This window comes from Lissotriton helveticus, chromosome 2_1 (assembly GCF_964261635.1).
Source record: "Lissotriton helveticus chromosome 2_1, aLisHel1.1, whole genome shotgun sequence".
In the NCBI taxonomy this organism is placed as follows: domain Eukaryota; kingdom Metazoa; phylum Chordata; class Amphibia; order Caudata; family Salamandridae; genus Lissotriton; species Lissotriton helveticus.
This window is the reverse complement of record NC_136059.1, coordinates 597012806-597025348: the sequence shown is the minus strand read 5'-3', so window position 1 is coordinate 597025348 and position 12543 is coordinate 597012806.

Sequence of the window (12543 nt, the reverse complement as noted above, 5' to 3'; positions counted from 1 at the left end):
ATCCAAAGATGTAATATTGTTCCTGGAGTAAATGGCTTTTGTCATTTTACAGCTCGGCGTGGATAGCACTGTGCTAATCCAATGCTTTAAGACTTTGCTGTACAAATGGCAAAAGACTTTGTCCATTTCTATCTCTGCGTGGATAGCACTGTGCTAATCCTATGCTTAAAAACCTTGATAGAAGCAGACATTTGAGTTGAGCAAATTTAGAGTGTCGCTGGTGTTGAGGGTACTCTATACAGGAGCTGCCTTCCGCCTAAACTTGTGAACTACCCAGAGTTCTCTCCTTCTTTTTTGCATAATTTATCCATCACTCTATGCCTGCAAGGGTATTGTTTTGACTTATACAGGGTACTCCCTTGTGTCTGGACAAAGCTACACCTCTCTGAAGAGCTGTAATGACAGCGAAACACGTGTCAGGGGTTGCTTTTACACATTTCAGGTTGGCTTGGATGGTACTTTGCCAATCCAAAGCTGTAATATTGTGCCTGGAGTGGGAAATGGCTTTTGTCATTTTACATCTCTGCGTGGATAGCACTGTGCTAATCCTATGCTTAAAGACTTTGCTCTACAAATGGCAAAAAAAAGACTTTGTCCATTTCTATCTCGGAGTGGATAGCACTGTGCTAATCCTATGCTTAAAAACTTTGATAGAAAAGCAGACATTTGAGGTGAGCAAAATTAGAGTGTCACTGGTGTTGTAGGTACTCTATACAGGAGCTGCCTTCCACCTAAACTTGGGAGCTACCCAGAGTTCTCTCCTTCTTTTTTGCATAGTTTATGCGTCACTCTATGCCTGCAAGGGTATTGTTTTGACTTATACTGGGTGCTCCCTTGTGTCTAGACAAAGCTAAACCTCTCTGAAGAGCTGTAATGACATCGAAACACGAGTCAGGGGTTGCTTTTACTCATTTCAGGTTAACTTGGATGGTATTTTACCAATCCAAAGCTGTAATATTGTTCCTGTAGTGGTAAATGGCTTTTGTCATTTTACAGCTTGGCGTGGATAGCACTGTGGTAATCCAATTTTTAAAGACTTTGCTGTACAAATGGCAAAAGACTTTGTCCATTTTTATCTCGGCGTGGATAGCACTGTGCTAATCCTATGCTTAAAAACTTTGACAGAAAAGCATACATTTGAGGTGAGCAAACTTAGATTGTCGCTGGTGTTGAGGGTACTCTATACAGAAGCTGCCTTCCGCCTAAACTTGGGAACTACCCAGAGTTCTCTCCTTCTTTTTTGCATAATTTATCCGTCACTCTATGCCCGCAAGGGTATTGTTTTGACTTATACAGGGTACTCCCTTGTGTCTGGACAAACCTAAACCTCTCTGAAGAGCTGTAATGACAGCGAAACACGTGTCAGGGGTTGCTTTTACTCATTTCAGGTTAACTTGGATGGTATTTTACCAATCCAAAGCTGTAATATTGTGCCTGGAGTGGTAAATGGCTTTTGTCATTTTACAGCTTGGCGTGGATAGCACTCCGGTAATCCTATGCTTAAAGACTTTGCTGTGCAAATGGTAAAATACTTTGTCCATTTCTATCTCGGCGTGGATAGCACTGTGCTAATCCTATGCTTAAAAACTTTGATAGAAAAGCAGAAATTTGAGGTGAGCAAATTTAGAGTGTCGCTGGTGTTGAGGGTACTCTATGCAGGAGCTGCCTTCCACCTAAACTTGGGAACTACCCAGAGTTCTCTCCTTCTTTTTTGCATAATTTTTGCATCACTCTATGTCTGCAAGGGTATTGTCTTGACTTATACTGGGTGCTCCCTTGTGTCTGGACAAAGCTAAACCTCTCTGAAGAACTGTAATGACAGCGAAACATGTGTCAGGGGTTGCTTTTACTCATTTTAGGTTGACTTGGATGGTATTTTATCAATCCAAAGCTGTAATATGATTCCTGGAGTGCTAAATGGCTTTTTTCATTTTACAGCTCGGCCTGGATAGAACTGTGGTAATCCAATGCTTAAAGACTTTGCTGTACAAATGGCAAAAGATTTTGTCCATTTCTATCTCGGCGTGGATAGCACTGTGCTAATCCTATGCTTGAAACCTTTGAAAGAAAAGCATACATTTGAGGTGAGCAAATTTAGATTGTCGCTGGTGTTGAGGGTACTCTATACAGGAGCCTCCTTCCGCCTAAACTTGGAAACTACCCAGAGTTCTCGCCTTCTTTTTTGCATAATTTATGCGTCACTCTATGCCTGCAAGTGTATTGTTTTAACTTGTACTGGGTACTCCCTTGTGTCTGGACAAAGCTAAACCTCTCTGAAGAGCTGTAATGACAGCGAAACACGTGTCAGGGGTTGCTTCTACTCATTTCAGGTTGACTTGGATGGTATTTTACCAATCCAAAGATGTAATATTGTTCCTGGAGTAAATGGCTTTTGTCATTTTACAGCTCGGCGTGGATAGCACTGTGCTAATCCAATGCTTTAAGACTTTGCTGTACAAATGGCAAAAGACTTTGTCCATTTCTATCTCTGCGTGGATAGCACTGTGCTAATCCTATGCTTAAAAACCTTGATAGAAGCAGACATTTGAGTTGAGCAAATTTAGAGTGTCGCTGGTGTTGAGGGTACTCTATACAGGAGCTGCCTTCCGCCTAAACTTGTGAACTACCCAGAGTTCTCTCCTTCTTTTTTGCATAATTTATCCATCCCTCTATGCCTGCAAGGGTATTGTTTTGACTTATACAGGGTACTCCCTTGTGTCTGGACAAAGCTACACCTCTCTGAAGAGCTGTAATGACAGCGAAACACGTGTCAGGGGTTGCTTTTACACATTTCAGGTTGGCTTGGATGGTACTTTGCCAATCCAAAGCTGTAATATTGTGCCTGGAGTGGGAAATGGCTTTTGTCATTTTACATCTCTGCGTGGATAGCACTGTGCTAATCCTATGCTTAAAGACTTTGCTCTACAAATGGCAAAAGACTTTGTCCATTTCTATCTCGGAGTGGATAGCACTGTGCTAATCCTATGCTTAAAAACTTTGATAGAAAAGCAGACATTTGAGGTGAGCAAAATTAGAGTGTCACTGGTGTTGTAGGTACTCTATACAGGAGCTGCCTTCCACCTAAACTTGGGAGCTACCCAGAGTTCTCTCCTTCTTTTTTGCATAGTTTATGCGTCACTCTATGCCTGCAAGGGTATTGTTTTGACTTATACTGGGTGCTCCCTTGTGTCTAGACAAAGCTAAACCTCTCTGAAGAGCTGTAATGACATCGAAACACGAGTCAGGGGTTGCTTTTACTCATTTCAGGTTAACTTGGATGGTATTTTACCAATCCAAAGCTGTAATATTGTTCCTGTAGTGGTAAATGGCTTTTGTCATTTTACAGCTTGGCGTGGATAGCACTGTGGTAATCCAATTTTTAAAGACTTTGCTGTACAAATGGCAAAAGACTTTGTCCATTTTTATCTCGGCGTGGATAGCACTGTGCTAATCCTATGCTTAAAAACTTTGACAGAAAAGCATACATTTGAGGTGAGCAAACTTAGATTGTCGCTGGTGTTGAGGGTACTCTATACAGAAGCTGCCTTCCCCCTAAACTTGGGAACTACCCAGAGTTCTCTCCTTCTTTTTTGCATAATTTATCCGTCACTCTATGCCCGCAAGGGTATTGTTTTGACTTATACAGGGTACTCCCTTGTGTCTGGACAAACCTAAACCTCTCTGAAGAGCTGTAATGACAGCGAAACACGTGTCAGGGATTGCTTTTACTCATTTCAGGTTAACTTGGATGGTATTTTACCAATCCAAAGCTGTAATATTGTGCCTGGAGTGGTAAATGGCTTTTGTCATTTTACAGCTTGGCGTGGATAGCACTCCGGTAATCCTATGCTTAAAGACTTTGCTGTGCAAATGGTAAAATACTTTGTCCATTTCTATCTCGGCGTGGATAGCACTGTGCTAATCCTATGCTTAAAAACTTTGATAGAAAAGCAGAAATTTGAGGTGAGCAAATTTAGAGTGTCGCTGGTGTTGAGGGTACTCTATGCAGGAGCTGCCTTCCACCTAAACTTGGGAACTACCCAGAGTTCTCTCCTTCTTTTTTGCATAATTTTTGCATCACTCTATGTCTGCAAGGGTATTGTCTTGACTTATACTGGGTGCTCCCTTGTGTCTGGACAAAGCTAAACCTCTCTGAAGAACTGTAATGACAGCGAAACATGTGTCAGGGGTTGCTTTTACTCATTTTAGGTTGACTTGGATGGTATTTTATCAATCCAAAGCTGTAATATGATTCCTGGAGTGCTAAATGGCTTTTTTCATTTTACAGCTCGGCCTGGATAGAACTGTGGTAATCCAATGCTTAAAGACTTTGCTGTACAAATGGCAAAAGATTTTGTCCATTTCTATCTCGGCGTGGATAGCACTGTGCTAATCCTATGCTTGAAACCTTTGAAAGAAAAGCATACATTTGAGGTGAGCAAATTTAGATTGTCGCTGGTGTTGAGGGTACTCTATACAGGAGCTGCCTTCCGCCTAAACTTGGAAACTACCCAGAGTTCTCGCCTTCTTTTTTGCATAATTTATGCGTCACTCTATGCCTGCAAGTGTATTGTTTTAACTTGTACTGGGTACTCCCTTGTGTCTGGACAAAGCTAAACCTCTCTGAAGAGCTGTAATGACAGCAAAACACGTGTCAGGGGTTGCTTTTACACATTTCAGGTTGGCTTGGATGGTATTTTGCCAATCCAAAGCTGTAATATTGTGCCTGGAGTGGTAAATGGCTTTTGTCATTTTACAGCTCGCGTGGATAGCACTGTGGTAATCCAATGCTGAAAGACTTTGCTGTACAAATGGCAAAAGACTTTGTCCATTTCTATCTCGGCGTGTATAGCACTGTGCTTATCCTATGCTTAAAACCTTTGAAAGAAAAGCATACATTTGAGGTGAACAAATTTAGAGTGTCGCTGGTGTTGAGGGTACTCTATACATGAGCTGCCTTCCGCCTAAACTTGGGAACTACCCAGAGTTCTCTCCTTCTTTTTTGCATAATTTATGCATCACTCTATGCCTGCAAGGGTATTGTTTTGACTAATACTGGGTGCTCCCTTGTGTCTGGACAACGCTAAACCTCTCTGAAGAGCTGTAATGCCAGTGAAACACATGGCAGGGGTTACTTTTATTCATTTTAGATAGGCTTGGATGGTATTTTACCAATCCAAAGCTGTAATATTGTGCCTGGAGTGGTAAATGGCTTTTGTCATTTTACAGCTCGGCGTGAATAGCACTTTGCTAATCCTATGCCTAAAGACTTTGCTGTACAAATGGCAAAATACTGTGTCCATTTCAATCCCCGCGTGGATAGCTCTGAGCTTATTCTATGCTTACAAACTTTGATAGAAAAGCAGACATTTGAGGTGAGCAAATTTAAAGTGTCGCTGGTGTTGAGGGTACTCTATACAGGAGCTGCCTTCCACCTAAACTTGGGAACTACCCAGAGTTCTCTCCTTCTTTTTTGCATAATTTATGCATCACTCTATGCCTGCAAGGGTATTGTTTTGACTTATACTGGGTGCTCCGTTGTGTCTGGACAAAGCTAAACCTCTCTGAAGAACTGTAATCACAGCGAAACATGTGTCAGGGGTTGCTTTTACTCATTTCAGGTTGGCTTGGATGGTATTTTCCCAATCCAAAGCTGTAATATTGTTCCTGGAGTGGTAAATGTCTTTTGTCATTTTACAGCTTGTGTGGCTAGCACTGTGGTAATCAAATGCTTAAAGACTTTCTCTCCCTCTTTATTGTATGTGTGTATATAAGTGTCTATATATGTATATGTATATATATATCTTTAATGGCAGCACAGCATCATACATCTTGCCTCCAAGCTCAGTAGAAGTAAACTGACCTAAAGGCATTCTGAATTCCAAACAGCGCCTAGCAACAGTGTACCACATTTAAAGCATTTTACAACTGGAAATATAAAGAGAATATAACACCTTCCGGTGGCCTTCACTGGCTTGACAGATGACAGGACTGACTAAAGTCCTTTACCTTCTGAGACAACCCTGGCCAATAGAAGTGAATGACCAATCTACACCAAGTTTAATCCTGACCAAGGTGCCCAGCTAAGGGATATCATGGGCCAAAGTGAGGAACAATGCTCTAAAACTCTGAGGCACTACTACCCTCCTTGTTGCACCAGGTTTGGGGTCTCTTGTATCAGTGTATACAAGCTCATCCTCCCAATTGTCCCTGTGGGTGCCACGGACATCACCTTTTTCCTGTGCAGCAGCTTGCTGTGCCAGGCTTTCAAGAGTGGGACATGTTTCCTGTTCCTTTCACAGATCTATTCAGGGGGTCCCCCTGGGCTCATTAGATCTGCCTAGTAAGGCCCAACCTCTTCAGGCTCAGTTCCCTCTTAGAATAACAAATCCTGTTCTGGAGAAGAGGGTCCCTGACTTGATATCTGTTTAGAAGCTGGTACCCCAGTCTTCTTGCCCTTTCTCTTGGAGGGCAGGTCCATTCTTCCAGGATCCAGCACCTCTTTTTCACTTCGAGCTCAGCTCTAGCTATAGCACAACCCCATCCTGAGAGACCTACTATGCTGGCATGGGTCCTCAGTTTGACTTCAGCTCAGGGGGAAGTCTCCAAATCATTTCCAAGCAAACAATCTACAGGGACACTTGGGGACACACCTACTTCTTTTTGTCCAACTACTTACCCCGAGCCAAAGTGACCATAGCCATGAGACTGTGGCTACATTGATAGCATTGGTGAATGCAAAGGTCCTTCCAATCAGGTGCTGAACTGAGTGAACTAACTGCTGGGGCACCATGGTGACACCAGCCCCAGTAGCCCTCAAGACCTCTATTCTGGATCCATTAATCTTGGCCAAGTCTACCTCTGCCTCAGAGACTAATGTTGCCTCAGTGGGTCTCTTGACATGGTTAGGCCACACCTAGGATCCCATCTGGATGTTAGCAACTGCGGGTGGACTAGAGCCATTTTCTTATTTTTACAGCTAAGATCTCCAGTTCGGTTCACTAGTGCTTTTCAATCATGACACCAAGCCTTGTTGGTATCTCAGTTCTTCCCCTGCTACCCACTCTTAGACTATGTAGAGATTCTGGGCCCCCCTCCTGAGCAGGGTTTTGGCGGCCTGTAAAAGACTCTTGGTTATTTTTAGGTTACCTTCTTTCCTTTTGGGGGGCTTTTTGGCCTCTTTCTTTTAGTCTCCCCCACCAGTCTTAGTTTTGGTGACCTTTGTCTTGACCCAGTGGTTTGTCTTCTTCCCCTATTCTTGAGGGGAAATTGGACCTAGGTCTACCAGGAATTGATGCAGTTTCTTTTGGTGACAATTACTTAAAATGTGCTCCTTCATAATCAAACTATGCAACACTTCACAATCATGTACATTGTTACCATTCAACCAACCTCCGAGTGTTTTCACTGAGTAGACTACAAAATCTACCCAGGATTGGCCTTGGGTTTCCTTGGCCTCCCTGAACCGGACCCTACACTACTCGGGGCTGAATCCAAAGCCGTCAAACAGGGTACCATTTATGAGGGCACAGGATGTAGCATCTTTCTCATTGAGTGTCTGCAATCTTTCCCTGCACTTTGCTAGAACATTTCTCACAGGATAGCACTCCACAGCTTTCTGTAGACCTGTCTAACAAGACAGGCTCTCTCAAATACAATGAACCACTTAGTGATATCATAACCCTCAAAATATTTAGGGACACTCCCTTTGAGGATTTTGGAGTCTATAAAGTCTACCTCCCTATCTATTATTTTGCGGCCACCAGAGATGGGTCCTAGGCCCATCTCAGCTCTCTCGTTTTCCATGGCTAATAGTCTAGCCTCTAAAGATATTCTCTTGGCTAGTTTCTAAAGATATGCATCTTCAGTCTCTTCTTCATCTGGAACACCACTGGGGTCACTTCCACCAAATGTGTCTCATCGAGCCTGTTGCTTGTGGATACTGCTTGTCCTGTGTATCGGCGGAGCTTTTCCTGGTGGGACGAGGTCCCAGGGTTAACCTACACCTGCCTCTTTGTTGGCGCCACCTTTGGAGCGGACTACTACTCCCAGGGTGCAACCCTCTGCCTACAGCTGCCTCGAGTGAGGGAGAGGCGTGGACATCGCGCATAAAGCGCTGCCTCTCCCCCCCGCGGCACGGGAGTCTCATTGAGCCGGTTGCCTCTGGATACTGCTTGTCCTGTGTATCGGCGGAGCTTTCCATGTTGGGACGAGGTCCCAGGGTTAACCTACACCTGCCTCCAGAGTTTGTTGGTGCCAACTTGGGAGCGGACTACTACTCCCAGGTTGCAACCCTCTGCCTACAGCTGCTGTGAGTAAGGGAGAGGCGTGGACATCGCGCATGAAGCACTGGCTCTCCACCCGCAGCACAGGACATAGCCCGGAACAAGGGCGGGACCGTCTGTGCCCGTGAGGGGCCATAAGAGGCCGGGCTGGGCCACCCCACTGACACATACTCCCAAGTGCTCTTAGCTGGTGAGACTTTGTGACGCATTTTAATTTGTCGTGGCTACCACGTTGTGAACAGGACTTACAACCTGTCAGTCATAGCAGTCTCGGTTTTATATTTATATTTACATCTTAGGGTTTCTCCACAATGGCCAAGAGAAAGTCCCACACAGGGAAGGGGGTGGTGGGTACCCTAGATCAGGAGTCTCCAACCTTTTCTGTAATAAGAGCCATTTATGCTCAATGAAAACCATACAGAGCTACTAATTTTAGTAGTGTTGTTGTAATAACCACATAAAACAAGATTACCTCGTTAGACACCCTATGCAAGATTTCTGGCAAGGATCACCTCATTGCAGAGTTGCCAGCAATGATTGCTTCTGACAACCGTGCCTGATGCACTGAAGTTATGTAAAAAAAGACTGTGGTCAATTTGGAACAAATCACAGCAGCCGTAGCTACGACCCCTGGCACCAAGGTAATAAATCATGAGGCACTGGGGGAAAATTATTATTGATATTATCGCATAAAAATCAGCAGTAAGTATATTTTGGAAATTAAACCCTTTTTCTTCAAAAAAGCTTATGAGGTCTGAATATACATTTTCGTCTCAGATGCACACTTTACAATTTTTGTATACATATATTAATTCAGCCAAGCAAAGGCTCAAATGTAGTAAACTAACCTGCACTCAGGAGAGCTACTTACAGGTACATGGAGAGATTCCAGTAGCTCGCAAGCTACTCGGAGATGCCTGCCCTAGATGGAGGTGGAGGAAAGCGCTTCTCTTTTCTGGCGTCAAAACTCTGGAACAAACTTCCACTGCACATAAGAAGCCTGCCCAGTAGACATGCATTCCGCAAGGAAATTAAAACCTGGCTCTTTCCCTAAAGTCATCCGAACGTCTGCACAGTTGATATCTCATTCCTAACACAGCGCCAAGACGCCTCGGCAATAGCGCGCTTTACAAGCAAAATCAGTCAGTCAGTCAGTCAGATGCTTTTCTGTCACGGGCTGAGTCCACATTAATGCATGAAATAGCGTTAACAGAACAAAGGTTATCAATTGAGCCCATGGCAGTTAGTTCACATCCCCCATTGCTTGCTCAAGAAGTTAACTCACTGGTTGGTTTTTCTTCTATGATATCCCCTCCATCTGAGCCACTTTTAATTGATTCATCGGTATCCCCCAACACGACTCTCACAAAATGATTAAGGAGGGTGCGAGGCCTAAAATTATTACTAGGGCCCAAAAAGCCCAAAACAGCCAACCAACTCAGCCTAAACCCCTGGGGAAAAAAAGAAAGCCCATGTGTAATACTAGGCAAAATAACAAACAAGGCACAATCTTGGAAACAGTGACGAATACTGGGCTGCATGTGACGACCTCTGAGTCAATATCTTCCGTAGATGCGACTACTTCCTGCCCTACAATTCCACATTCCAGGGAGTTTTGGTAGAAGTTGGAGGAAATTCTCACAGTGGTTGTGAGTCCCTTAAAAATCTACCCTTATTAAAATTGAGGATAGACTAGCAAAGCTGGAAAGGCTTATGAACCACCCCTCTATAACTTTACAAACTTCCAGCCAAGCCGTTACGAGGGTGCTACCTAGTTGCTCAGATGTCCCTGTTTGCAATCTCCCACTGAATGGTGCACAGAACCAGACCTCCTTACTCCTAGGGCCCCCCATAGGCGATAGCTTGCAACCCAGCCTAGAAAAACATTGTTTCTAATGGTCCTGCTTTTTTGCAAAAAGAGGCAGGTCACTCGGTGTATATCTATCGAATTGGCAGCGGGGCAAGCAAAGAGACGCCATCTTAACACCTAACCCTAATCACCAGCCTTCACAAAAGACAGGTCCGTGGATCTCTTCTTGCCCGGACTCAGGATCTCCGAGGGTTTCGGGGGGGAGCTATGGGCCCGAAGACTCTCCATCTTCCTCCAGTAGCGACACCACTCACAATAATCCTGGTGAACGTCCCTTTGTTGCCACAAGGGGAGTTGGAACACTGGTCCACTCCCCGTAATAAATCTTTGCACTATCTAAGCGGGAAAACTGGGTTGTCAAATGAGCTCTTTACCGAATTTAGAATGGCTCGCAGGATAGGGTGGGTGGGTCACACTGTTAAGTCTCTTTCGGGAGATTGTGTAGTTCTTTCCCTTGCATCCTCAGCACTTGTCCGTACCATCATGAATAGAGTGGGCAACTGGCCAGTCAGAAGTAAGGGGCTCAGCATTGTACCGTTGGGTTTCTTCTATCACCCTGTAAATCCTTGTCAACATCATCCTGAGGGCTTCTCCGGAGGCTAGCATCGTTACTCTTACCCAATCCCTGTGAGCAACTTTTTTGAACCACTTCATAATTTGGAAGTGGTTGACTGACTGGCAATCCCCACGCAGCCTATTATAAGAGTAAAGGGGGGGGGGGTCTGGCAAGCCTGTGGTTAGCCCTGCCGCGCAGCGCAGTAGGATAGTTAGCCCTAGCACTGCCTCTAATCTATTCCCCCCCCCCAAATTTGGGCGAACGTAGGGAGCCTATTTGTAGTGACCCTACTTACGACGATCTGAGAAACAACAACAGTGTGCTTTACGCCACCACAGGGTCCCCTCATAGTTTGACCCAATCTCCTTCTACATCACAAGTAAGTCCCATTCCAACTATAGTAACGTCAGCAACTAGCATTATCATTTCATCACAGGGCTGCGTGCGAAGATTCAAAATCCGCTGTGGTGTGACTTTATTGCAAGCACTGACATTCTGTGCTTACAGGAGACCTGGGAGTTGGATCCTATACATATCAACGGCTATATAACTTTTAACTCTCCTGCGGTGAATGAAGGGTTTGGGAGGAAGGCCCAAGGGAGATCTGTGTACGTACATTTCTAACATGCTAGTGGTGGATAAGATCGTCTTTTTTGCAGGGGACTGCTATTATCACATCATCCAACTACATATGAAGCACTCACAAAGAGTGCTTATGATAAATTTCTATAACAATGTTCCTGCGGGGGAGCCTGAGGCTAAGGTTATAAGGATTGATGAGGCCCTGGATGCCATTTGTAATTCAAGATTAAAGGACAATGTAATTATCTTGTTGGGGGATTTTAACTGCGCATTGTGCAAATCGGTTGATGCAAAAATATGTGGTATCCACATTGAAGAGGGGGACCTCAACTGCCATTTCTCACACACAAAGGCCGGGGATTTATTTAGTGAATTATCGTCTCGGTGTGATATGGAATTTGCAAATGAACTTGTTCCTACCCTAGTGATTATGTCCCTGACCTTTAATGGGAGAGGCCTTTTGTCTACCATTGACTTCATGTTGGTCTCACATACTTTTCCCCCTAGGCTGCTCTCCTTTAGGATAGGTAGCATCGCATTGAGCGATCACTATCCGCTTTGACTTAAGCTACTTTAATCTGTTCAAAGCCCTGCGGGGAAGAACTCATTGAACCGGTTGATGGGTACCCTAGAGCTAAATAAAACGAATGGGTATGTCCTTCGCTGGTCTAAAGTAGATTCAGAGGCATTGACTTAACAGCTCATTCTAACATGTAAACCCGCCTTTGATATCTGCCTAATTGAATTTTCTACTTCGGACGACATAGTGCACTCCTTTTATGAGATAACCAAGGAGATTAGGAATTTACTGAGTGTTCAATGCCGTAGTAAGTAAAAAAAAACAGATGGTTTAATAGTGCTTGCACTAAAGCTCACTCTAATTTGATGCAAGAGCTCCATAGACAGCCCAGATCATGTGAGGGGATAAGGAGGGCAAGAGTACTCTATAAGAGGACAATTGCTGAACGAAAAAGGCACCTGAGGGAGGAAGCCTGGGAGTCGCTCCACGCAGCAGCCCAATGAATGGATTCCGCAGCCTTCTGGAAGGTCTTAAGGTGCCCCTATGAGTGGGGGTGGAGGCCCTGCTATCGAGACTGCGATCTCAGAAAGAGACTGGGTAAATCATTTCTCGGCACTCTATAATGGCCAAGCCCTTCATGATGATCAACAACCACAGGGTGTTAATTTTATCCACCATGGTAACCTTCAAGTAATGCGGAAATGGATTTAACTCTTGCATGTAGCCAGTG